A 22,372-nucleotide genomic window follows, 5' to 3' on the forward strand; every position below is an offset into this window, starting at 1 on the left:
CAGTGGCTGGTCCCTTAGGAGCCCGGCCGTGCGGATCAGCTGCCCTGTGGGTGCTTCTGGCGTCCAGGAGCACCAACCACTGGGTAAGCGCGGTCCTGGACTCACAGAGGCTGAGGGTGGGGGGTTGGGAAAGGGTCCTTCGAGTCCTGGTGGGACTCACTTCTCTATGGAGACATCCCCACCCAGCCGCCCCCACTGTTTCGTTCGGGACTAGGGGTCGATTTAAACTGCTTTAGAAGCGGCGTGGGGCAGAGCGCAGGAGCACCCTCTTCGTCCCCCGCGCCCATGAACCCCCTTCACCTCTAGCGCCTCCCCTTGGGGCACCGCAGATGGACCTACCTCCGCCTCTTGCCCGGGGTCTCCTTGCCCTAGGTCGCCGCCCACTGGCGCGGGTAGCTGGGCCCGCATGCCTGGCGGTGGAACTGGCACGGGGCCGCCAGAGGGCGCGCGGGGGGCGGGGACCCGTGCCGCGGTCGCAAGGTCCCCGGAGACCCTGCCTCGGCTACCCCGGCCCCGCACCGGCTCCCAGAGCCCCCATCCAGGTGCGCGCGGCTGGAGCAGCGGGCTCGGCGAGGCCGGGGCCGGCGCATCTGGCGCAGGCCCGGGAGTCGTGGATGGACCCTCGGGTCCCCGGGGTCGAGCAGAGCCCCCGCCAGATGCCCGGCCTCTGCCCGCCGCGCGCCCCAGCCGGGTTGGGGGGCCCGACTGAGGCAGGTGAGTGGCCCCCCTTGCTCCGCCGCCGCCGCCCTTGAATTATGCAGGAGGCTGGCACCGGCGCGCTCGAGTTGCTCAAGTTTCCCTGGCAACTTTCGCCCGGGCATCCCTCCCCGGCTGCCGGGCAGCTGCGCCCGCGCAGCGCCGTGGCCCTGGCGCCTCCGCAAGGTGTCCGGGCCGCGGGGGGCGCCTGGAGATCGCTACCGCGCACTCGCCGCCTGAGCTGGGGCCGCTGGATTTTGCGAGCAGGTATGATCCGGGTGGAGGGCCTCGCCGCCTCTGATCGGAGGGTGGGGGGCTGAGGTGGACCTGGCTCCGTGTTCGGAAGGTGCCGGGGACGGGGTGGACCTCGCCGCTGGAATTCGGAGGGTGCTGGACCGCGGCGCGCCTCCTCCCGCGCGTAGGTGCGCCCACACGGCACGGGATGGGAGGGTGGGCGCGTTGGCGAGGTCAGTGTTTCCGTGGGGCTGGGGGTGTCCGAAGGGGGCGAGGCCGCTGCTGGTGACAGTGGGCTTTCCAGGCGGAGCTTTTAAAGCGACCCTGGGCGGCTGGATCTGAGAAGTCGCTTGGGCCCCCGGATGGGAGCTCAGCCCGGGGTACCTGGGGGCCCCGGTGGGCAGCAGCTATGGGCATGGTCCCAGGGATCCTCAGAGATTTTCCGAAAATAAAGCGGTTCCCGTGTGGAAGTTCGAGGTAGTAAATTGGATAGTTTCATGACCTGTTTTTGTTTGAAACTCAAGTTCCAACGTTAATGAGGTCAATCCGCTAATTAAATTAAGCTCCAAGAAGCAGGGAGGTAATTTCGGAAGTCGTCCGCGGAGGGATGGCGGCTCGGTCTCTGCCTGGGACTTGCCCTCGGCTCGGCCAGCTCGGCCTACCCGGCCGCAGGGAGAGCCCGTGGGTGCTGGGTCCGGGCTCCATGCCAGTGTCCTGGTGGCCGCGGTCAGGAATCCTTGGTGACCACCTGTTCCGCGCCTGGGGGCTTCGGGATGTCCTGAAGAGCCCCCGGAGGTGGCTGCTTTTGGAGACCTGAGTTTTCAAACCACTTGTCCGCGATAACAAGGGTGCTATTTGATAAAAAGGTTGAACGTCTGTGTGCCTGGAACTTTGTACCCACTGAGGGCTAAATCGTGTCTGACTCTGTGACCCCATGGCCTGCAGAACACCAGGCTTCTCTGTCCTCCACTGTCTTCTGGGGGTGTGTGTGTATGTGTGTGTGTGTGTGTGTGTTGCTCAGTCGTGTCTGACTCTTTGCAACCCCATGGCTATAGCCGGCCAGGATCCTCTGTCCATGGGGATTCTCCAGGCAAGAATACTATCTTCTGGAGTTTGCTCAAATTCATGTCCCACTGAGTCGGTGATGTTATCTAACCATCTCATCCTCTGCCGCTGCCTTGCCTTAAGGGGGATTTATAAGTGCTGGCACGGACCTTTGCCCAGGAAGTCACAGAATCCTTAAGGAGGCCAGAGGACGACCCTGTGTTAATAGGAATTAGGCCGCTGTGCGAGTGGCTGGATGTAAAACTCCTGGGGCGCAGTCTCCTCCTGGGGCGCAGTCTCCTCCTGGGGCGCAGTCTCCTCCTGGAAGCCAGTTCCGTTGTTGTGCTGGGGAATTTCTGCTTTTCCAAGAAGAAAAAATTGAGTGGAAAGCTGGTGCTTCTTTGGGCTCCTTTGGAAGAGGCTGTACTTCTTCTGGAATCAAAAGGAGTCCTTGACGAATAAAGTGATTTTGCCTGTAAAGGTGCTTCCCTGTGGGCAATGTTGACAGCACTTGGCGGCTCCGAAAGAATTGGATCCTTTGGGGGGTGGGGGAGGGGAGGGAATCTTTCTGCCTCCTGGCTCCCAGCACGATTGCTTTAGAAAGCCCTATTCATATGCAGGTGTGTTTCCCTGTGGTTTTCCCTTTTTAGTTTTTCTGAAGTGCTTGGGGCTGTGGGGACAGCCCCCTTACTGGCATCTAGGGGTCATCTCGGGCAGGCGATTTGGTCCAGGCCTCTGGGGGACCCCTATGTAGGAGAAGCCCTGGACCATGGGGTCAGGTGTGAGGCATGCCACCAGGAGGAGGAGGAAGGCATTCCAAGATAGCGCTGCATTTTGAATTTCATCAGTGATGAAAAAGAGAGAAGAAAAAGCTTGAAATAAGAGAAAGGTGCGGGGAGTTAACCAATGTGCAGGAAAACAGTAGTCACACTGATTTTTATAGGAAAATAATTCTTTGTCTTACGCCCTCTATTTCCAGATGGTAGAGTCCTGGTGTCCTTGTCACCTCGGGTGAGTGCAGGAGGCTTTTCCAAAGTGGGGCTCAGTTTGGGAGGTGCTGAGGGAATTGTGGGGTGCCTTCACTGTGGATCTCAGGTCCTGGTTGCTGAACTCAGTTCCCCAGGCTTCCAGCTTCTGCCTGGTAAACCCGAGGCCCAGCTTGGCAACAGGCTTGCAGACCTGGGCTCGGTAGTTGCTCCTGGAGTCAGGGGTGGGGGAGTGTGTGGCTGGAGAAGCTTGGAGAAAAACGTACAAGCACAGACTCCCTGCACCTCACGCTGTCCCAAGCCCCAGGGAGGGAACATTTAGGATCTTCCAAGTCACCCCCGGGGCCATTTTATTAAATCCTCTGCATTGTGGGAAAGACTAGATTGAGGAGGAAAACACCCCAAACAAAGGCCTGATCGTTTTTGTCTTGGAAGCCCCCTCATCCTCACCTGGGACTGACTGGGTGAAGGGCTCAGAGTCAGGCCCGGGGACCCTTGTGATCTGGCCTTGACCCGCCCACCCGAATAAAGGACTGGGCATTCATTCACAGGTGATCTAGGTTATACTGGATTTTCTCTGTGTCTTGCAAACATGAGCCCATCAAATAGTCATCTGGGGCCCAGAGCTGGGGGCAGGGGGCTGCCCCGGAGGTTCCAGGCTGGAGGGGAGATGTGAGGGGTGACAGTGCTGGTAGCACAGGAGCTGTGATGCAGGTGGCCGTCGGGTGCTGTAGGGCACCGAGAGCGTCCCCAGCCCAATCTGGGAAAGGAAGAAATCGCAGAAAACCTGGCCGAGGCCTGGGGTGTCAGATCATGGCTGTGATGCCCTGGGAGCTATCAGGAATGCTCTGGTTCTTAACTCTGGCCACTCTAAGTTTCTCCCCTTCTGCCCAGCGTGGCGCTGTACCTTGCTGTAGATGACCTCATCCAAGTTTCCTGAAACTCCAGGAAGAGAAGGACTTCCTGGTGGTCCACTGGATAAGACTCCGCTCTGCATTGAAGGGGATGCCAGTTCAGTCCCTGGTCAGTCCCTGGTCGGGGAGCTAAGATCCCGCGTGCCTCGGGGCCAAAAATCTGAAACGTAAAGCAGAAACAGTGTTGTCGTTGTTCAGTGGCTCGGTCCTGTCCCACCCCGCGGACCGCAGCACGCCAGGCTTCCCTGCCCTGCACTGTCTCCCAGTCTGCTCAAACTCGTGTGCCTCGAGATGGTCATCCAACCATCTCATCCTCTGTCGCCCCTTCTCCTCCTGCCCTCAATCTTACCCAGCCTCAGGGTCTTTTCCAATGAGCTGGCTCTTCCCATCAGGTGGCCTAAGTATTACAACTTCAGCTTCAACATTGTAACCAATTCAGTAAAGTTTTTAAAAAAAATGGTCCACATCAAACAAAACAAAACGTCCATGAAGAGGTTGGTGCAATTGGTTATTCCCAGTTTACAGATCAGGAGCCTGAAGCCCAGAGGAGTGAAGCCTCTTGCCCCAGACCACACAGCAAGGGAATATGGGAGCTGGGGTCGCACCAGGCAGCCTGGAAGAGCCCAGCCCTGAGCCCCCACACCGCACACGTCACCCAGTGGGAAGACTCATCCCGTTAGAAGTTTATTTCTCTTGTTACTATGGTGTGAGAAAAACTGTAGCCAGCAAGTGAAAACCAGAGTTTCTGATCACACTTCCTGATGTGATAGACCTTTTTTTTCTTTGAAAGCAGATACAAGAAATGCTTTGAAAGGGCTCAAAATGTTACTGTCCCTGGCTCCCGTGGTTATTCTCAAGTGGGTCTCTGGTGGCAAGAATACATCCAGCACAGGCCTGGCCACCACTGAATGGGCTTCCAGTCTTGGTGGAAGGGGAAGGGGAGCCCGCGTCCCCACCGGGCAGGCCTGAGCCGGCCCGGGGCTCTGGGCCAGTGCACTGGGTCAGAGCTGACAGATGTGTCCCGGGATGGGCCAGCTGAGGCTCCTGTCACCCCCTGGTGTGGGGAGGGGGGTAGAGGCAGAAGCCAGTGCAGGGAGGGGCGGGACAGGGCTTGAAAACGGTCCTGGGGAGGTTTCCGGAGTGCTTCCTTTGACTCTCGGGACTGAATGAAGCCACGGGCTCCAGAGGTCAAAGCTGCCGAGTGCCTCCGTTCCTTCCTTCCTCTCCTTCCCACCTCTCTCTACACCTTTGTACCATCCATCCTTCCTTCCCCCTCCCTCCCACTTTCTTTCCTTCTTTCTTGTCTGTTTTCTTAGGTATATAGTCATCTTTGTTTTTTTTTATTATTTTTTTTATAGTCATCTTTATTATGATTCATGAGTCCATTAGAAACCGACACACACAAATCCCTTCATTAAGCCATCGAGATTCTCACGGGCTTCTGCTTTCCACTCACTGAGAATCCACGATTTCCTTGAGAATGCAGCGGGGCTGGGGGAAAGGCCAACATCCGAGTGTCCCTATGACACTCCTCCTACGTCCCTGCGTCGTCGGGGGCCTGAAGGGGTCTCAGGGCATCCCAGGTCGCCACACTACGATGTCGTCACACACCTGCCCACACTCAGGTGTCTCCTGGCATTCCTTACACGTCAGTGGGCACCTGGTCACAGAACACTCTGTTTCTCTGCTGTCTCTTGCTGGGCAAGTCCAGGGTTATATGTTGTACCCAAACTTAACGCTGTTGGATTGTCCAGATTTATCTTCCAGAAAGAGTGTGTTACTCACTTTGGCCAGCTCTCCCTGCAAATAAAGCATGCCAGAGCATTGCGTGTTTTTGTTTTTGAAGAGTTTTTGATGTGGACCATTTTTAAAGTCTTTATTGAATGTGATGCTCTCTTTTACGTGTGTTGGTGTTTTGGCCAAGAGGCATGTGGGGTCTTAGCCTCCCGACCAGAGGTCTAACTCGCACCCGCTGTGCTGGAGGGCGGACTCTTTGCCACTGGGCCGCCAGGGAAGTGCCCCCACTGCGTTTTCAAGTCAGCTTCTAAAGTTGTGCTTCGTAGGTTTAAATATTTGCCCAGGATGTAGAGCTTGGTCTGGGGAGTGAACACTGACATTTGGAAAGGAACTGTTCCTGACTTTAACCATATCTACTGCAGCCTAAAGTGTGACTTGATACCCACCTTTTCTTGATAGGTAACTGAGGGCCTATAGGGGATGCTCTTTGCTCCTCTCCTTTCCTGGATTTATACCCCCTGCTTCCCGAGGCGTTTTACCCTGATGTCGTAGACTTTTATCTTTGTTGTTCAGTCGCTAACTTGTGTCCAACTCTCTGCAACCCCATGGACTCAGCATGCCAGGCTTCCCTGTCGTTCTCTGTTCCCCAGAGTTTGCTCAGATTCATGTCCATTGAGTAAAGAATGTTATCTGACTGTCTCATCCTATGCAACCCTCTTCTCCTTTTGCCTTCAATCTTTCCCAGCATCAGGATTTTTTCCAGTGAGTCGGCTCTTTGCATCAGGTGGCCAAAGTATTGGAGCTTCAGCTTCAGCATCCATCCTTCCAATGAATATTCAAGGTTGACTTCCTTTAAGACTGACAGGTTTGATCTCCCTGTTGTCCAAGGGACTCCCAAGAGTCCTCTCCAGCTTATGGGTCTTCATGCTTGTTGGTTTCTTATTAACTGATCAAGCGTAGTTCTCTGCAAGGAAAATATCCATACATTGACTTTAAAATTCTCCTGTGACCTCAAGCTGCTAAGTATTAAAAAAAAAAAAATCCCTTTTGGATTGAGAAAGCCCTGCGATCAAGCAGTGTAAGTACATTACAGATTTTTAGAAATGGAAAATATTGCTGGAAATGCCTCTCTTAGCGATCAGGAGGTGGATGTTTCAGGTGTTTGAATTAAAGCCTTTGTTTGGGGTTTGGGAGTCTGCTCCCCACAAGATTCAGAGAGGGCTGGAAGGCTTTTGGTAGGTAAAAGATGGGAGGGGCTGTTGGGGAAAGGGATGTGTCCCAGGCCCTTCTGTGACAGAGTGATTTCGGGGAAGACTGATTCTCTTTAGAATGGGCCCCTTGAAAAGGGTTTTACTTTGCAGCCCCTGCAGGGGAGGAGAAGGGTTTGGGTAAGATTCAGCCCAGACCTCTGGGTTCTGGCAGGTGGTTCCCCGCTGTGGACCGGATGTCTTGCCCCAAACTGCTCACTCAGGGCTCCTTCCAGGGCTGCGCAGGAGAGAGAGAGGCAGGGCCTGTTGTCCTGGCCGGGCGGGGAGCGGCTCCCCCCGGGACCCTTCCCGGGGCTCTCGGGCCTGTGGCGTGGCTTGGGCCTGGCGAAGGGGAGGACGGAGCCGCGGGACCATGGCTCTCCAGTTTGAGTCCCGGGAGGGGCCCAGGTAGAGGGTCACACCTGCTGGGGCCTGGCTTGAAGGAGGGAAATGAGCCCTGGAACCTTCCTGGAAATTCTGGGCCCCCTGCCCTGTGGAGGAGGCAGGCTGGGTGAGTGGTGAAGGGGTGCTTCTGCCCGCTTGACCGTGCCCCTCAAAGCCCAGGGCACAGCGGCTCGTTTCTCAGGATTTTCTTGATCCCCGCCCCCATCACCCTGGACAGGGGTCTGGCAAACACTGGTGTTGGCCTGTGCTGCATGGGGGACCCGTCACCAGGCAGGCAGTTCCCCAGGAAAGGACCAGGTCTTGCTTCTCTGTTGCCCAGGGATGGGAGGGCACTGGTTCAGAGTAGCCCTTGTCACATGGCTGGATGGCATCAGTGGGTCCAGACTTCCCCTCCCAGGTGGATGTCCAGCGCCCAGGCAGGCCACTGGCCTGCTCTTTCTTGGCCTCACCCTGAGGGTTCAGACCCGGGGACAGTCTGGCCACTCCCTGCCACCGCCTCCAGGATGCCGGGTCATGGCAGGTGGCACGTGGATTTACCTCCACCCGGATGACTGCCGGGGTGTTCACAAAGCTGGCGCCCGGGGAAGGGGGGTGGGGCAAACCTTCAGCTGTGGTTAAATGGTTTTGTTGTTGAACGCGGAGTCCAGGTGAAGCTGGGGGTGGAATTCCTGAAGATGGCTGTGGCGAGCCTGGTGTGTGTGGTTAATGATTCTCCAGACATGGGGTGGTAATTGGCACGCTCTGGGTTTCCAAGGGTTTCAAGGCTTCTTGGCTTTCCTGCAGGGAAATGGTCCAGAACTGCGTGGGGGCTGCCTGTGTGGGTGTGTCCTGATCCTTCTGGGTCCTTCTGGGCGTGTCCCGGGCCGGTGAGTGACGGCAGGGGTGTCTGGATTCTGCGGTCTCTCCATCAGCCTGTTTCTGGTGAGGGTCTTTGGGTTGAGGGGGGCGGACACCCACTCAGACCAGGCTCAGGGGCGTATTAGGGGATCCAGGCAGTCACTGCCACTGCCGGGCCAGACGGGCTCCCAGAGTCGTCTTTCCCTCCGTCTCTCTTTCTCGTGGCCCATCTTGATGACTTTACGTCGTGAAAATCAGGGATATATGTGTACCTGTGGCTGATTCACGTTGAGGTTTGACAGAAAACAACAAAATTATGTAAAGCAATTATCCTTCAATAAAAAATAAAAAAAAAATCAGGGTGACAGCGAGCGTGTGGGCCCGCAGGCTTCACCGTGTGGACGCGCCCCGTCCGTGATGCAGTCCCCAGAGGGGGCACTTGTGTCCTCACGCCCATTCTCTGGGGGAGTAAACCAAGGTGGAGGGAGCCAGCCTGGCTGCCAGGACCTGCGCCAGGCAGCCGTCCACCCCACGGTGCAGAATTAGGGACCCTCCCTTCCCTCCACTCTACGCATGGACATCACCACATGGTCAGTACCGAAGTCAGATTGATTATATTATTTGTAGCCAGAAATGGAGAAGATCTATACAGTTAGCAAAAACAAGACCTGGAGCTGACTGTGGCTCAGATCGTCAGCTCTTTATTGCAAAATTCAGGCTCAAAATGAAGAGAATAAAGAGAACCCCTAGGCCATTCAGCTATGACCTGAATCAAATCCCTTATGATCGTCCAGTGCAGGTGATGGATAGATTCAAGGGACTAGATCTGGTGGACAGAGTGCCTGAACAGCTGTGGATAGAGGTTGGTGACATTGTACAGGAGGTGGTGACCAAAACCATCCCCAAGAAAAAGAAATGCAAGAACGCAAAGTGGTTGTCTGAGGAGGCCTTCAAATAGCTAAGAAAAGAAGCTCAGTGAAAAAGCAAAGGAGAAAGGGAAAGATACACCCAAGTGAATGCAGAGTTCCAGAGAACAGCAAGGAGCGATAAGAAAGCCTTCCTAAGTGACCAGTGCAAAGAAATAGAGGAAAACGATAGAATGGGGAAGACTAGAGATTTCTTTAAGAAAACTGGAGATACCAAGGGAACATTTCATGCAAAGATGGCACAATAAAGGACAGAAATGGTATGGACCTAACAGAAGCAGAAGACATTAAGAAGAGGTGGCAAGAATACACAGAAGAGCTATACAAAAAAGCTCTTAATGACCCAGATAACCATAAAAGTGTGATCACTCACCTAGAGGGAGACATCCTGGAATGTGAAGTCACACGGGCCTTAGGAAGCATCACTGCAAACAAAAGGCTAGTGGAGGTGATGGAATTCCAGCTGAGCTATTTCTAATCTTAAAAACTGATGCTGTGAAAGTGCTGCACTCATTATACCAGCGAATTTGGAAAACTCAGCAGTGGCCACAGGATTGTGAAAGGTTGTTGTTGAATCACGCGAATACACCGGGATTCTTGGCCCCCGGAGGAGAAGAATTCAATCCGGGGCCAGAGACGAGGCTTGATCGTTCAGAGCTTTTGTGTAATAAAGTTTTATTAAAGTATAAAGGAGATAGAAAAAGCTTCTGACATAGGCATCAGAAAGGGGCAGAAAGAGTACCCACTTGCTAGTGTTAACAATGAAGTTATATAATCCAAAGAACATCTGGAGGTTGTAAAGACCTCATCAGACTTACTCCCATAATTTACATTTTAAGATAACACTGTCCTCAGGCAAGATACATCCTTGTAAAGACCAGGTCTACTCCCATAATTAACATTTTAAGATAACAGAAGGTTGAATCCAAAGACACTCCTTAGGCAAGATACATTATTGTTATATAATCCTAAGGAATGTGGAGAAAGGAAAAAAGTTTGTCCTTTCTTCCTCCTTGAGAATTTCAGACCCCTCTCTCCTTGGGGACCCTAGACTCCCTATCAACCTCCCTAGGAACTGACTCTCTCAATTGGAAAAGGTCAGTTTTCATTCCAGTCCCAAAGAAAGGCAATGCCAAAGAATGCTCAAACTACCGCACAGTTGCGCTCATCTCACACGCTAGTAAAGTGATGCTCAAAATCTTACAGTCGAGGCTTCAACACCATGTAAACTGAGAACTTCCAGATGTACAAGCTGGATTTAGAAAAGACAGAGAAACCAGAGATCAAATTGCCAACATATGCTGAATCATAGAAAAAGCAAGGGAATTCCAAAAAAAAAATCTACTTCTGCTTCATTGACTATGTTAAAGCCTTTGACTGTGGATCACAACAAACTGTGAAATATTCTTAATGAGATGAGAATATCAGATCACATTACCTGCTTCCTGAGAAATCTGTAGGCAGGACAAGAAGCAACAGTTAAAACTGGACATGGAACAACAGACTGGTTTCAAATTGGGAAAGGAGTACGACAGGCTATATATTGTCACCCTACTTATGTAACTTATATGTATAGTGCATCATGCAAAATGCTGGGACGGATGAATCACAAGCTGGAATCAGGATTGCCAGGAGAAATACCAATAACCTCAAATATGCAGATGATACCACTTTAATGGCAGAAAATGAAGAGGAACTAAAGAGCCTCTTGATGAAGGCGAAAGGAGAGTAAAAAAGCTGGTTTAAAACTCAACATTCAAAAAACTATGATCATGGCATCTGGTCCCATCATGTCATGGCAAGCAGATGGGGGAAATTACTGGAAAATGATGGAAACTGTCAGATTTCATTTTCTTGGGCTCCAGAATCAATGTGGACATTGCAACCATGGAGTTAAAAGATGCTTGCTCCTTGGAAGAAAAGCTGTGACAAACCTAGACAGTGTATTAAAAAGCAGAGACATCACTTCCTGACAAAGGTCTGTGCAGTCAATGCTACGATTCTTCTAGTAGTCATGTATGGATGTGAGAGCTGGACCGTAAAGAAGGCTGAGCACTGAAAAATCGATGCTTTAGAACTGTGGTGCTGTAGAAGACTCTTGAGAGACCCTTGGACTGCAAGGAGATCAAACCAGTCAATCTTAAAGGAAATCAGTCCTGAATGTTCATTGGAAGGTCTGGTGCTGAAGCTGAAGTTGCAGTCCTTTGGCCATCTGATGTGAAGAGCTTACTCTTTGGAAAAGACCCTGATGCTGGGAGGGTGAGGGTAAGAGGAGAAGGGGTGACAGGGGATGAAATGGTTGGATGGCTTCACTGACTCAGTGGACATGAGTTTGAGCAAGCTCTGGGAGATAACGAAGGACAGTGAAGCCTGGCGTGCTGCAGTCCCTGGGGTCACAAAGAGTCAGATATGACTCAGCGACTGAATGAGAACAACAGCCCTTCCCACCCCCTGTCATCTTAGGGATGATGGCCAAGCTTCCCTTTCTGCTCCTTGCAGGATGAATGCAGCAGGGTAGCACAGGGCTGCTCAAACTTTAGGTCTGAGGATCATACTCCCCTCTTTGAAGAGTTTTAGGGACCCCTGAGAGCCTTTTGTTTATGTGGGTTGTATCTATGGATATGTATCCTATTAGCAGGGCTTCCTAGGTGGTGCTAGTGGTAAGGAACCTGCCTGCCCGTGCAGGAGATGTAAGAGGTGCAGGTTCATTCCCTGGGTTGGGAAGATCTCCTGGAGGAGGGTATGTCAACCCACTCCAGTATTCTTGCCTGGAGAATCCCATGGACAGAGGAGCCTGGCGGGCTACAGTCTATAGAGTCGCAAAGAGCTGGACACGACATAAGCGACTTACATGCACACACACATACTGTTAGAAGTTTAAAAAGATAATTTAAAAATATTTAACAGTGCATTTAAAAATGACAGTAGCTAAACCCATATAGTTAATGTAATTAACGTCTTTTTATGAAAAACAAAAACAACAGCTGTTTTGCAAAACAAGCTAAGACAGTGAAAAGTGTGGCATTGGTCCAGGAGGTCATCAGCAGTCCCCACCCCACAGGACGGGCCTGCTGGTGGTGGGACGTGGGCTCAGCCAGGCCAGAGCTGCTTCGATCCACAGCAGGGGTTGTGTCTGACTCTTTTTCGACCCTATGGATTGCCTCATGCCAGGCTCCTCTGTCCATGGCATTCTCCAGGCAAGAATACTGCAGTGGGTTGCCACTTCCTCCTCCCAGGGGTCTTCCCGACCCAGGGATCGAACGCACGTCTCCTGCATTACCTCTGAGCCACCCGGAAAGCTAGATGGTGTGGCGGTAACAGTGGGGAGCCAGGCAGTTCCCTAGGTGAGAAGACTGTGTCTTGATCCCAGAGGGGGACCACGTGCAGAGGGACGGGTGGACAGAGGCGGCTGGGGGCCGGGGCAGCCCCCGCGAGGGAGGCAGACTTCACCTGAGAGGAGAGGTCTTCCCACACTTCTTCCTTTCCAGCCTGGGTGTTTCTGTTTCACTGTCTTGCCCAGGCGCCCTGGCTAGAACCCTCGGGACACCGTTGAAAGGAGGTGGTGAGAAGGCGCGCCGGGCCTGGCCCCTGGTCTCAGGAAGCCTCCAGCCGTTCACCATCACGTGTGGCGGCGGTGGTGGGCGCCGTGCGGATACCCTCTGTCAGGCTGAAGGGGTTCTCTTTTCCTTGCTGAGCGTTTACGTCGCGAAGTGGCTCTGTGTTTGTCAAGAGCCTTTTCTGTATCTCTTGGGAGGATCAGCTGCATTTTGTCCTTTATTCTATTAATATGGTGTCTTACATTAATTGATTTTTCGACGTTAAACCAATTTTGCATTCTTGGGATAAATCCCACTTGATCATGGTTTATAATCCTTTTTGTAAGCTGCCAGATTCAGTTGACTAGAATTTTGCTGAGCTTTTTTGTGTGTATGTGCATAAGAGCTATGGGTCTGTAGTTGTCTTGGGATGGTATCACGGTAATATCGGCCTTATAAAATTGTTGGGGTGTATTCTCTTCTATTTTTTGGAAGAATTTGCAATGAGTTGGTATTAATTCTTTTTTCTTAAATTGAAGTATAATTGATTTATGACACTGTAAATTTAATTTCTGCTGTACCTCAAAGTGATTGAGTTATACACATGTATAAATCCTTTTTTGGTGTTTTTTCCATGTATATATGTATAGTCTATCACAGGATATTGAATATAGCTCCCTGTGCTGTAGAATACATGTGTAGATGTATCATGCTCAGTTGTGTCTCTGCGACCCCACGGACTGTGGCCCGACGGGCTCCTCTGTCCATGGGATTTCCCAGGCGAGAATATCGGAACAGGTTGCCATTTCCTCCTCCAGGGGATCTTCCCGACCCAGGCATCAAACTCCACTCTCTGTGTCTCCTGCGTTGGCCGGGGGATTCTTTACCGCTGAGCCACCTGGGAGACCCTTGTGTTTTGTCCAGTCTGCGTATAATAGTTTGTGTCTGCTAAGCCAAGCTCCGAGCTCCATCGCCCTCCCTCTACACCGCCCCCGGCCACTGCAAGTCTGTGCTTCGTGTGTGTGAGGCTGTTTTTGTGTCATAGACAGGTTCATTTGTGCTGTGTTCTCCATTCCACGTGGAAGTGGTATCATACGATACTCGTCTTGTCTGCCTTCACTTGTATGATAACCTCCAGGTCCATCCGTGTGCTGCACACGGCGTTGCGTCGTTCTTTTTAGTAGCTGAGCAATATTCTATTGTATAGTGCACCACACCTTCCGTCTGTTCCTCTGTCGATGGACACTTAGGTTGCATCCGTGTCTTGGCTGTTAAGAATAGTGCTGGTCTGATAGGAGGAACCTGTATATTCTTCAGAAATTAATTCTTTAAATGTTTGGTAGAATTCACCAGTGAGGCCGCCTGGGCCGGAGCTTCGCTTTGTGTGAAGTTTTGACTTTGGTAACTGGCTCCCTGCCTGGTTTGCGTGTGCCCAGGCCTTCTGTTTCTTCTTGAGGCCCGATGGTTGGTTGCATTTCACTGAAATCTGTCTGATTGCTCTCAGCATCTAATCCATTGTCCTTCCGTCGTCCATAGCGCTCCCTTGTCTTCCTCTGTGTTCCCGCGAGGCTGGTAAAAGTGTCCCCCCTTCATTTCTGAGTTTGGTGATTTGAGTGTTTCCCCATCCTGATCATTCTAAATGAACAGTTTCTCAACTTTATTGACTTTTTCAAAGAACCAACTTTGGTCTCATGTTTTGCTCTGTTTTTCTACGTTCGTTTTCATTACTTTCCACCCTCGCGTTTATGATCGCCTCCTTTCTGCTCTCTCAGTGTTAGCTGTAGCTGGAGGAGACAGACGGTGAGAAGAGGGTTGGCAGAGAGGCACCTCTGTGGCCCAGTGGGAAGGAGAGCCTGTTGAGGGGGTTGGGATGGAGGGTGGGTACGGTGAGCCTCCCGGAGGAGCCGCACTTGAGCCTGACTTGAAGGCAGGGAGGAAAGCTGTAAGTGGGAAGTAAGGAATTGGATGGAAATCGATGTGGAAAGCACTTTTTTGCACTTAACATTTTTAAGTTGTGCTAAGATGTATGTAACATACAATTTACCATCTTAACCACGTTAAGACTCTCACTCATCATCTCCTCCCCCAGCCCCTGGACCCCACCATCCTGTGGTGCTGGAGAAGACTCGAGAGTCCCTTGGACTGCAAGGAGATCAAACCAGTCCATCCTGAAGGAAATCAGTCCTGAATAGTCATTGAAAGGACTGATACTGAAGCTGAAGCTCCAATCCTTTGGCCACGTGATGCGAAGAGCCAACTCATTGGAAAAGACCCTGATGCTGGGAAAGATTGAAGGCAGGAGGAGAAGGGGGAGACAGAGGATGAGACGGGTGGATGGCATCACTGACTCAACGGACATGAGTTTGAGAAGCTCCAGGAGATGGTGAAGGATGGGGAAGCCTGGTGTACTGCAGTCCATGGGGTCACAAAGAGTCAGACATGACTGAGCGACTGACCTGACTCACTGACTGAGCCATGTTAGTCCCACAACTCAGTGGCATTAAGAGCACTCACACTGTCATACGACCATCACACCATCCATCTCCAGAGCCTTCCATCGTCCATCTACACTTTGTCCCCATAAACACTCACTGCCCGTCTCCTCCCCCAGCCCCTGGCCCCCACCATCCTGCTCTCTGTCTCTGTGGATTTGATGACTGTAGTCCTCATGTAAGTAAAAACATACAGTACCTCCTTCTGTGTCTGGCTTATTTCACTGGGCATAGTGTCCTCCAGGTTCATTCACGCTGTGGCTTGTGTCCGAATTTCCTTCCTTATTAAGGCTTAATCGGAGAAGGCAATGGCACCCCACACCAGTACTCTTGCTTGGAAAATCCCATGGACGGAGGAGCCTGTTAGGCTGCAATCCATGGGGTCGCGAAGAGTTGGACACGACTGAGCGACTTCACTTTCACTTTTCACTTTCATGCATTGGAGAAGGAAATGGCACCCCACTCCAGTATTCTTGCCTGGAGAATCCCAGGGACGGGGGAGCCTGGTGGGCTGCTGTCTATGGGGTCGCACAGAGTCGGACACGACTGAAGTGACTTAGCATAGCATAGCATATTAAGGCTTAATAATCCCTGGTGGCTCAGTGGTGAAGAATCCACTTGCCAAGGAGACTTGGGTTTTGTCTTGGATGGGAAAGATCCCCAGGAGAAGGGAATAGCCACCCACTCCAGTATTCCTGCCTGGGAAATCCCATGGACAGAAGAGCCTGGCGGGCTACAGTCCGTGGGGTTGCAGAAGAGTCAGACGGGACTGAGCGACTGAACAAGCACCACCACCTTCCGTTGTGTGGATGGACCACATTTTGTGTATCTGTTCATCCGTCCATGGACACTCCGTTGTATCCACCTTTTGGCTGTTGCGAGTGATGCTGCCGGGAATGTGGGTATTCCAGCCCCTCCTTTCAGAAGTCACGTTTTAAAGCAGTGAGCAGCCCAAGGCCCATCTGGTCTCAGGATGGCAAAGCTGAGACTCTCTCACCACTCTCCTTAGCCAGATTACTTTCTTACAGGAAGAGGCCCATCTTTCCTCCTGAGTGTCTCCACAAGGCAGGGGTGACCTCACACGCCAGAGAAGTTCCACGTCTAGTGTTCCCACCCGCAGGGAGGAAAGGCGCTTCTGCCTGGGAATCTGGGTCTCCCCTCTGAGGGTCCATCCGGGGCTAGGACAGGACCGAGGAGGGCACCGGGCTGGAGAGTGGCCTCCTGCATGATATCGCTGATTCACTCCACTGGTCAGTTGCCAAGTCGTGTCCAACTCTCTGTGACCCCATGGACTGTAGCACGACAGGCTTCCCTGTCCTTCACCATCTACCGGAGTTTGCTCAAACTCATGTCCGTTGAGTCAGCGATGCCATCCAGCCATCTCATCCTCTGTTGCCCCTTTCTCCTTCTGCCCTCAGTCTTTCCCAGCATCAGGGTCTTTTCCAGTGAGTTTGCTCTTCTTATCAGGTGGCCAAAGGATTGGAGCTTCAGCTTCAGCATCAGTCCTTCCAATGGATTTTCAGGGTTGACTTCTTTCAGAATGGACTGGTTGGATCTCCTTGCAGTCCAAGGGACTCTCAAGAGTCTTCTCCAGCACCACAGTTCAAAAGCATCAATTCCTCAGCACTAAGCCTTCTTGATGGTCCAGCTCTCACATGTGTATATGACCATTGGAAAAACCATGGCCTTGACTGAACGGATTCATTCACTGACTGCCTTCTGATGTCCCAGGATTTCTGTTCCGAGTCATTCCGAGCCCATTGCCATGAGGCATCTGCTCTTTTGTGATCATTTCCGTGTTTTGCTGTGCACTCGTGTGTTATTTCTTCCATCAGGACTTAGCCCTTGTGTCTGGTACCCGTGTGGATCCAGTTTGTCTGTCTCAGCACCGGAGGACCCGCCCCCTGGCCTGCTGGCTCGGCCCCTCCCGCTCTGTCGTGGCTCCGGCTCGAGAGTCGTCTGGGGATTGCTTTTCTGTCGATGTGGCTCCAAGTCCACCATGAATGTTTACAGTCCCCCGAAGGAAGCTTTGATGCTCAGCGATACGATCTCCTCTAGACCGCACGCAGCCACGTTGCAAAGCATTCCCTCTTGTGGTTGAGAAAAGGAGTCCGTTCAGAGGGATGGGTCAGCTCAGGGCTCCCCATCGGGGAGGATCAAGCTTAGACAGGCCGGACCCGCGGGCTCAGCCAGTCCAAGGCGATGCTGGACCGCTGAGCCAGTGCCTTACCTTGTGCATACGGGACTGTTGCCTTCTGGGCGAGACACCCAGGTTGGCGCCGATCAGCTGTGTTCGTTCAGTATGGTGGTGCCAGCCCCATGGAGCTATTGAGCCCTTGAAACGTGGCTAGTGCCGCAAGTTGAAATGTCAGTGTTTAACATGTCTTGAATTCCGGAAAATATATTATAAATATTCATTTCAACTGGTTTTCTTCTTTTTTCTGTTTGAAACATGGCTACTTGGGAATTGAAAATTACATTTGTGGCTTCAATTCTGTAGCTGTCCCTCACTGCGGGCTGGGATCGGCTTCCTTATTTCTTCGTCCCCTGCCCCCGCCCCCGCCCCAAGTCCTTCCTGCTTCCACCTGGCATCCCTCCGTGTTGTTCTCAGATGGAGCCCCCTTTCTGCAGAGGTGATTCCTGGGTTCAGTAGTAGGACTTCATTGGAGGAACAGGGAGAGAGGTGAGAACTTCTCTTTTGTCAGCTTTCTACTCCAGGGTGGGCTCAAGCCCACCTCTCAGAGAAACTGGGGGCAGAGGGGACCCCAGAACTAACCAGGGTGGATCAGGGTTCCAGAATACTGGTGCTGGGGGCCCAGGTCCAGCCTTTGGGAGAACACTGGGCCTCAGAAAGGAGAAGGGACCTAGACAAGTCCCAGTAGGTTTCCTGCGGGACCCCTGACCCCCAGGGCTGAGCGGCTTCCCCTAAACCCTGAGGCCCGTGTGGGTTAGTGTAGACACTCCACCCAGACCAGGCCCAGTGAAATAACTTTTGGGGTTTATTCTCAAAAAACCCCAAAACACCTGGATTCTTACCGGAAGTGCCTGGGAGTAGTAGCATCGTTATCTAACATTCGTTGCTGCCCCTGGACAGAACAGGATTATTATTATGTAACATTCGCTGCTGCCCCTGGACACACGGACAGTTTTCTGGCCTCCACTGGAGTGTCTGCACAGCGCTCAGGCCGCCGGGGTGTGCAGTCACCTGAAATGCACAGGTTCCCCAGTGAAACGTGACCCGTGCTTGGCTGTGGGGTCAGTGACCTGTGGGAAGGAGGGGTGCTTTGGGGCTTTCCCAGAAGACAGGAAATACCTCCAGGGTAACGGACCACTCAGCCAGCGCCACGATGCTCCACGTCTTGAGGCAAAAATGATTTCTTTACCGGGCTTACTTAATTTCATTGTAATAAACAATGCCATCACATAGAATAGAATAAGATAAAATAATAAAAAAGTTATGTATATCTTTGTGGGTAGCTTGATTATTATTATTTGCATTTTATTGCATTATTGTGGGTAGCTTTTTATTATTTGCATTTTATTGCCAGCTTTTGTCAGAATACATGTCGTTGCCTACCTGTGCCAGGCACTTCCATGCCTGTGATCTCGTGGCGTCTTCACATTCCACCCTGGGGGTGGAGGAAGTATTTTTATACCCATTTTACAGAAGGGGAAACTGAGGCCCAGAGAGGTGCAGTGACTGGGGTTTTGAGCCCAGCAGGTGCCTCTGTGCTTTGACCAGGACAGCCTCAGAGCTGGAGGGATGTGAGCGTTTTGTCCTGCGTCTCTCCCCCAGTGTCTGGCCATCCTGATGTCTCTGCTGACCACTTACTGTGAAGTCTGCCCAGCGCCTCTGTGTTTGGGTAGCCCCGTCCCCCGACCTCTGGGAGGAGGGACGAGGATGAAGGCAGGTTCAGCTTCTTGAGCATCCTTCTGACTCCAGCAGTCCCAGAGCCTGGACGGTGCCTTTGTCTTGGCAGGAATGCGTGTGTGTAGTGATCAGAGCATCCTCCTCCAAGGCTGTGGTCGGGGGTGTCCAGCGTCCGTGTGGGGAGTATCGCGGCCCAGGATGGAGCAGGGCTCCCGTGATTTTATGTCTCTGTTCCTGCTCCTGAGTCTTTGCAGCTTTGGGGAGTATTTGACTGGCCCCCCCCATGCATGCTCTGGTGTCCTCCAAGCAGGTGGTGCCTGTGCTCTGACACGTGACTGCTGTGTGACCTTGGGCCAGCCAGCTGACCTCTCTGGGCCTCAGTTTCTTCTTCCTGAAAATGGAGTAATGACATATCTCTGGCGACGTTGACCATTAAATGAAACCCCCTACATAAAGTTGAGACCGTTGTTACTGACCAGAGTTCTTGGCCTTTTAATCAATAGAAATTGATCAGAGGCCACACAGGGTCTTTACTGGGGCCCCTGCTGCAGCAGGGGGAGCAGGAACAACCGGCAGGTTCCCTTGCTTCTTCGCTGAGGGGGAAGGAGCTAGTTGCTTACATGAGGTGAGGGTAGGTGTGTCCAGGGGTCACACGGGTGGCTTAGGTGGTCTGCCTGCCCATTCGGTGGTGTTGAGTGTGGGGCTTGCCCAGTGCCCTGCTCTTGCTCCCTGCTCTTCAGAAGTGGCAGTTGGGTTTTTTGGTCTCTTTGTATCTTTCGTGCAGGATTTGCCCCAACTGCCCGTGCAGTGCTGTTTTCAGTTCCCGATGGTTTTTTGCTGGAGTAGAGGTGCGTCCAGGTGTGGGCACGGTGGCAAAGGGCGCCAGGTCCCAGCCCATCTCATGGAGATCCGCCTGCATGTGCCGTGAGGTGCTCACATCACCGTCGTTGGCAACCCCTGTCTGCTCGAGCTGTTCTGATTGGACCCGGGCCACGTGCGGGTCGAGTCGGTGAACTCCCTTCTGCTCTCCTGCTGGCACCTCCCGTGCAGGCCCCGTTGTGGATTCCTGCCCCGTCTGGTCTCTGCACAGCTTCTGGTCTGAGCTGCGAGTGCATTGGGTTTATGGGGGGCTCAGGGTGACAGTGTGGGGGCAGGGACCCAGCAACCTCTCTGGGTACCAGTTGCCCCTGCAGGGGTCCTCGAAAGCCTTGGGGACCCACCCGAGCTCCTCTGCTCTGTTGTGCATTGGGGAGGTCCCCTGGGGGGCTCCCAGCAGGGCTGACACCCCCCCCACCCCCCAGGATCTCCAGGGAGAGGTGGGGACTGTTCCAAGTGGGTCTTTTTGGCAATGCTTTTGGTTCATTTGAAACTTTATCCTGCAGTTGTTTATTGAAGAGGGAGGGGAGGGCCTGGAAGGTGGGGGTGGAGTATGTATTAAATCAGTGATCCTGGTAGGAGCCCTTTCTGGAAAGCCTGCACTGTGGCAGGGTAGGTAGGGCCTTTGGTGTTGGACAAGCCACAGCTCCGCTCTGCTTTGTGGCCGCTGCCTGCGTGAACCACCTGTGTGACCTTGGGCGTCACCTGCTCCTCCACCGTGTGGGGCTGGTCACTCCGACCTGATCAGTAACAATTAGATGGCAGTCTGTCAGCTACCAACCTGCGTAACAAAAGCCTGCAGAACGTAGGGTAGAATGAGAACTGCTCATTTCAGGGCCAGAGAGTAAACATTTTTTGCTTTATGCTGTAAAGTCTCTCTACAAAGCAACAGCAGTCATGGGCATTTTGTGAACAAATGGTCATGGCTGTGCCCCAATAAAACTTTATTTAGAGCAACAAGCCGTGGGCCGCATTTGGCCCACGCGCAGCAGTTTGCCAGCCCCTGGTTTATTTATCTCACCATTTGAGCAGGAGGGGGATGGGTGCTTCTTGTGGTCACTGAGTTCAGCCGTGGTCGGCTGGTGAGCAGGCGTCACTCACGTCGCTAGGGTGGGCTAGTTGTTGGCTGGGGGCGGGTGGTAACGGCGTCATCCAGCTCTCGCCGCCCCCCTCTGGCAGGCCAGCCTGGCCTGGTCCCTGGGAGGTCTCAGGGTCCCTGAGAACAGCAAGAGGGAGCAAGCGCCCGTGCGTCCCTTTGCTGTGGCCCGTTTGGCTGAAGCGAGTAGACTGGCCAAGGCCAGGGCACTAGGAGGCGCGTGCCCTGGGTGGCTTAGGGGCAGCCCCGTCTGCATCTAGTCCCCCTGCGGCTGGTCGCCATCACACTCACGAGCGAGGGCCCAGCTGGGGTTTCACGCTTTCAGGGGTCACGGGCTCTGTGGTTCAGCTGGCGGGCGTAATTAATACTTTAACTTCGCTCCTGAGTGATCTCACGTGGTAGCTGTTATGAGGCTCGTTTGCACCTGCACTTCTGCCCTCTCTGTCATGGAGCCAGAGCAGAAGCAGAGTTGAGAGTGTTCTCCGGAGGTCAGGGACCCACAGGGTCTTCTTTTGTGATGAGCGATTTGCAGAGGGAGCGGAGGGGCCATGGCAGAAAGGCAGGAGTGGGAGCTCTGGTCCAGGCGGGGCTGCTCAGCAGCTCTGGGAGCCCGGCCTCAGTTTTCTCGTTGGGAGAATGGGTAGATCAGGTGAAGTCACGTTCTTGCCTCCCCAGACTTTTAAGCCGTGGCACAGACAGTACAGTGGCGAGGCGCTGTCCACACTCTGGCACTCCCGGAGGGTCGCGGGAAGGTCAGCCTCAGAAAGGTGCTGGGATAGAAGCTGATGGAGGTGTTTTCCTGCTTTCCTCCTCATCCCTGAGAATGTTGGCGTTTGGCCTTGTTTTCAGGTTTTCTCTCCTCCCTTTCTCCATGAAGTGGACTCCGAATCCTTGTGCGCTTTTGCGAATGAGGTTCTTTATTATTGAGGTGAGATCACATAAAACCAACCATTTAAAAGTGTACAGCTCAGTGGCATTTAGCACAAAAAGTCCTGGTTCCGTCACCCACGAACAGTCCCATCCTTGCAGCCCCAGCAGCCGCCCGTCTGCTTTCTTCGTCTTTGTGGACTGCCCTGCTCTGGACATTGCATGTAAGCGGCTGGTTCGACGGGAGGGCGTTTGTGTCTGGCTTCTCTCAGTGATTAGAACGTTTCCAGTGTTCGTCTACCTTGTGGCCGAGTCAGGGCGGCGTCCCTCTTAACGCCTGAATTCTCTTCCCTTGTGTGGGTGGAGCACGTTTCCTCTGTTCTTCTGTCTCGGCTTCCCTGCTGGCTCAGTGGTAAAGAATCTGCCTGCCAGTGCAGGAGACACAAGAGATGTGGGTTCGATCCCTGGGTCAGGAAGATCCCCTGGAGCAGGAAGTGGCAACCCACTCCAGTGTTCTTGCCTGGAGAATCCTATGGACAGAGGGGCCTGGTGGGCGACAGTCCACGGGGTCGCAGAGTCAGACACGACTGAGCGCCACCACCCGCCAC

General features: G+C 53.0%; 1 protein-coding gene across 9 annotated transcripts in view; it reads left to right on the top strand.

The window, feature by feature from the left end:
- Positions 1-22,372, top strand: part of SHANK2 (SH3 and multiple ankyrin repeat domains 2) — a 566,663-nt gene that overhangs the window by 611 nt on the left and 543,680 nt on the right. The window contains exons 1-3 of one of the 9 annotated variants that reach the window (XM_086383904.1): positions 20,892-21,385; positions 21,747-21,825; positions 21,927-21,988. The exons of 7 other annotated variants lie outside the window; for them this stretch is intronic. The gene's annotated coding sequence lies outside the window, so the exon portion shown is untranslated. Of the gene's footprint in view, positions 1-3; positions 964-20,891; positions 21,386-21,746; positions 21,826-21,926; positions 21,989-22,372 lie in introns of those variants that run through there. One more of the 9 variants, XM_086383905.1, reaches the window with a different exon arrangement.

Source organism: Bos grunniens, chromosome 29 (assembly GCF_055505025.1).
Source record: "Bos grunniens cultivar Pamir isolate PY7600 chromosome 29, Bosgru_T2T1.0, whole genome shotgun sequence".
Classification (NCBI taxonomy): Eukaryota; Metazoa; Chordata; class Mammalia; order Artiodactyla; family Bovidae; genus Bos; species Bos grunniens.